The 5022-nt window shown below is 34.8% G+C and overlaps 1 long non-coding RNA gene across 1 annotated transcript; it reads right to left on the bottom strand.

Moving 5' to 3' along the window:
- LOC116169899 lies at positions 1-660 on the bottom strand. Its single transcript, XR_004145110.1, has 2 exons — positions 353-660; positions 1-307 (listed from the first exon to the last, which is right to left on the bottom strand). It is a non-coding gene; the product is annotated as an uncharacterized LOC116169899 (long non-coding RNA).
- Between the last annotated feature and the right edge of the window lie 4362 nt (positions 661-5022).

Below are 5022 nucleotides of genomic sequence, written 5' to 3'. Positions count from 1 at the left end.
TAACGTTTAGACAGAACTTTTAATCCTCAAATACACAGCAAATAACATTTCAGTCTTTCACTTATCAACAAAAACAGCGCTTATGCCCTCTGCAATCACATGCTCCATGCCCATGAATTCTTTTACCCCAAAATCTGTATGGTTCCTTTTTCCAAAACCCACGATGCCTACATGTATTATGTCGCTTAGGCCTAAACCAATCCTTCCATCCACGTTTTCTTCTCCAAGAACCACAGTATACGTCGTCTAACTCGCAAGATTTTAAACCATGCCGGTGTTTCCTAAGGCAGTGAGATGACACACTCAGCTGTAAGTTAATGATAAAATATCTTAGTACAGGTATGAGACTTACCGTGTAAAATAATGCTGTAAATACCACGAACATTAAATACACCAACCTCATTTCGTAATTATTGTGAAATTAATGTTCGTATAAGGGCTGTGTAACCTTCTTTTATATGTAACATTTTAGTTTGGTTTGATAATACTGACACGTTTTGTGTAAGGTCAAATAACAAATGAGTGCATGTTTTACTCTTACCGGGGAGAATTGTTGATCCAATTTTTAACAAGAAACATACCTTCTAGAATCCGCAAAAAGATATCTTATAGAATATTTGGGCCGAAAATGAGCCAATGAAATTCGTAATTATCTTGACAGTTATACGTAAAACCAACCTGCCCAACAAGGCCGTCAAAGAATTTCGAAAAATTACTAGTTTTCCTATTTGCGAATTTCATGTATTCTAGCGGCTAGTAGCCACAACCGCAATAACTTGCCCGCAAGATGTCTGAAATGGGAACCACTTTTGACATTTTCGAAACGCTCCAAAATTTTCTTAACGTTTTTCAATTCCAAAATCCAACACTTTGTAAAAATAAAGTAAAAATCAAGGCACCAAATTACAGTCGTATGCATTGGCTCATCCAGATCCAACAACCTTCAACCGATATTTGTACGCAATGGAATGTACCTAAGAGTCCGACACTAACGAAATTCAAGGTGGGAAACCTTTGGAACTATTGATAGTTTGAATTTTGGTCATGTATTCATATAAAATTTATTGTTTGTTTAATAAAGTGTTAAATTAAACTGATAGTCTCGTTTTGTAAAATTTTAATATTTTTCAAGGTAGAATTGAATAAAATGTGCTCGAAGCACAAAGAAAATGATTATGCCAAAAATTGTTTGTCAGTGTTAACGCCGTTTTGATTTGAATATTGTTCTATTATTTAATATTTAGATGATGTATATGATTGACGTATATGTGTGCCGCTTTCCTACTTTTCGATATTTACCCGCTAAGGGTTGCGCTGGGTAAGAAGAGCACTTCAAATCCTGTAACGAAACGGGTTTGAATATCTTTTTAGTAATTTTGTATTTTATGTTATTGTGTTTGTATACAGGCTGTTGCATGCATAGTTTTTTATGATCTACCGAAGGAAAATATTGTCATGATCATTTCACTTCCGGTTTTACCGAATATGATGTGGATAGCAACTTTCTTATTTTAACCCTTTCGGCCCTTGAGGTGGCATTTGCCACCACCTATTTTTAAAATTTTTTACCGTCATGCCATCTAATGAGTTGCGATCATATTATAAAGAAGACACCTAATGTTATGTAGTTTCATGTAGTACGCATTTTACCGGCAGAAATTCAATATTTACGAATTTGAATGAGGTCAACTGTAATAGTGCAAAGGAGAAAAAGATGTCCGTGGGTAAGTTGTACTTTATTTATTTATATTACTAATCTTGCACTTGTTGTCGTTATTATAATTAATGTTATACTTTGTATAAATAGTAAGGAATGGGTAAAGTAGGTTTTCTTTTGTTGTAATATATACTGATAATTTATAACGAGCTCTATAAATCAATGTACGCAATTGCCACCATCAGGAGTGCATGGCATCAAAAGTAGAAAGTAAGTTTATTTTGTTTTCTGCAGAGAATACAATACCGACGATTCGATTTTATGGTCGAAATGAAATTCAAATTTCTTTGGAAGAAGCAGACACGGCAATATCTGCGTTGGCGGATGACAATTCAGAAATTGAGTGCAATTCTAGTGATGAAGAAGAATACGAGAACACTAATAGGTCTCACAACATGTCAGATCAAGGTGATAGCGAATATGACGAAATTCAAGATGATGAAGATCGGGAAGATTCTACCGTTTCTTCCGCTGATGAATGTGTAGCTAGTATTTACTTCCAAAAGCAAGAAGAAAAAAAATACAGTTACATGGACGAAGCGCAAGTATGTCCCTCCAGATACGTCATTTACCGCAACCGATGACAACCCTGAAGAACCTACGGAGGTGGAATCCCCATTTCAGTACTTTTCTCGATATTTTCCCGTAGAGATATTTAGTCAAGTGTCCAATTACACAAACATATATTCAGTTTTCAAAAACGGAAAAAGTGTAAACACAAACGAAAACGAAATAAGACGTCTTGTTGCACTTCATATCATTATGGGCACTATCAATTATCCTAGGCTGAGACTCTACTGGGCACCGCAAACCCAATTCAACTTAGTTCGTGATGTGGGAATGAGCAGAAATAGGTTTGAATCTCTAAGAAATAATTTGCATATTACAGACGTGAACAAAGATAAGGAAGAAAAAGATAAACTATGGAAAGTGAGACCCATTATACAAAGCTTAAGCTTCGGTTTTTCGATCCTGTTAACAAAGTTGCTCCCCACATCCGCTCCTTTAACTATTACCGGCACTATACCAATTGGAAATGTCAACTTTTTCTTTAGTTGAATACAACGCACACAAACGAAAATTAGAATACGGAAGTCAAAGCGATAATATTCAAATTAATTAATATGACAGGCAAATCTTCATTTGTTGTAGGAAGTTATTTTGGTTGCTTTTAAAATAAGGCGTCCTTCAGAAGACTTTTTGTCATTTATAAGTAGACATAGGAAATTCCTATAAGAAATCCCTATGTTTACTTCTACATGAATATCACTGTAGATAATGGTTATAGTGTGTTTGATTCGACATGTAGACTTCAACACAACCGTACGTAAACATTTTTGTGTTTTACGCCCTATTATTAAATTGGCAGGTTTTCAGCTAGAAGGGTCGGTCAATGAATGAAAATTTTTAACAAGTGGTGTGCTGATTATAAATAACATCCTTGTACATTTTGTTGGTGCGTTAAAAGAATTTTATTACAATCAATGGCAAAAAATAACGGTTAAATTGTCAAGAAATACTGTAACACAACGTGTTATGAAACCATGCCGTTTAAAATATATGAATTACTTAGTATAGTATAGAAAGGACTACTCACTTTTCTGTTAAATGCTTACAGAAAACGAAGATGCAGTAGATATATCGTCGATCTACGGGACCGGAATGTGATATCTGATATCCAAGCTTCAAATTCAAACTCAAATCCGGCTCGAAGGACCATGATGTACGAAGGTACACCTACTGTACGGTCCTAGTGAATTAATACCAACGCGTATTTAATTAAGGGAAAAATTGTGTTTTTTTTGCATGTTACAGATAATGCTGAATTAACTATCGTCACGACACGGGCGCCTATCAACTTAGGTAAGACCATCCAGACTGATTACCACTATGCCACTTCTTATGACCGTTTACTTAGATTACAGAGGGACGTTATTAATGAAATGTGAGTTTGTCGCATCATATAATTATTACCCGTATAGTACAAGTTCATGCCATGGACGGCATCGCCTGAACAGTGAACATATTATTCGTACATAATACATTTCATCCATTTAACGTTCGTTTTTGGTACATAATTTGTCTGTTTTGCATTAATTTAGACGTACCAGTTACGTCCAATATGTACGTACAGTGTAGGTATATGGTAGACTAAAGGCGAATGTAACCGCACCACGTTTTTTAGAAGAAAAAGGCAAAAAATATACATAACATGTTTACTATCTCCTAAAATTTAAATTTATTTTTTTCTTGCCTTGCCTTTTTCTGTTGCGCTTTTCATCCAGTGTTCCAAGTTAGAAACTAAAAGATGCAACAGTTTCTGTTTTTTAGTTGTTTAGTTGTTTTAGTTGTCCTAGCTGCGTTATGCTGAACTCCGCCACTTACTCCCTTAATTAATTTATTATTATTGTTATAATAATAATAATAATAATTCGTTCAATGGATTTAGAGCTAACTCTCCTACTATAAATGCCTGTAAATTAAAACAACGTTCAAAACGACGTAACAATATAAATACTATCTTTTATTGAGGATAAGCTATTGAAGTGTTGACAAATGTTATTAGACAAGAATTAATTGGTTTTTCGGCAAACAATGTCACGTGCGAGATAAGAGACGCAGGTGTGTTATGAGTTCTAACGGGGTAGATAGAATTTCTAGTGTTGTCGGAAATAACGTTGTTGATTTTATTGGAGGATGTGGTTTTTGCTTAAATAGCAAGACTGTTTGATTTCTTATTTCTGATTAATTGGAAATAAGACAACCGTTATTGTATATTAGTACGGCCAACTATGTTCGTACATAAGACGTCCTTACATAAACGTATCATGTACGTACATGTATGGTTCGTGGACGCAGGGATCTAGAGAAGAAAGGACGTTCAGTTGACAAACGGCGCTATATAGGTAAGATGCCCATGCCACCTCCTTTAATAAATAAGTTGGGGTTTACAAATTACTAGGCGCGGGCCTTATTCCAGGCTACCTTAATCGTTAGTTATTTAATGCTCACGTCCATTAAACATTATCATCTATCTACCTCAAAGCAAAGGGTGATTTTTCAAAATGTACCTTCTTTACTATAGAAGGACATATTTTGTCGCGCAAAAGACTTTCCAGACAGAAATAGCCTAAGAAAGTCATTGATTAAATGTACTGCGTTAATAAAAATGCTGTCAACGTTCCTTATTTTATACCTAAATTTATTATCTATTTGTAGTTGTTTACAGTTCGGATAAACTCGAATGGACCATATGAGTTTTATACACTTTATCCCCTATATAAAACCTATATATTGCGTTCTAG

This window comes from Photinus pyralis, unplaced genomic scaffold (assembly GCF_008802855.1).
Source record: "Photinus pyralis isolate 1611_PpyrPB1 unplaced genomic scaffold, Ppyr1.3 Ppyr1.4_LG4, whole genome shotgun sequence".
Lineage (NCBI taxonomy): Eukaryota > Metazoa > Arthropoda > Insecta > Coleoptera > Lampyridae > Photinus > Photinus pyralis.
The sequence above is the reverse complement of the archived record's forward strand: the minus strand, read 5'-3'. Positions and strand labels throughout refer to the sequence as shown.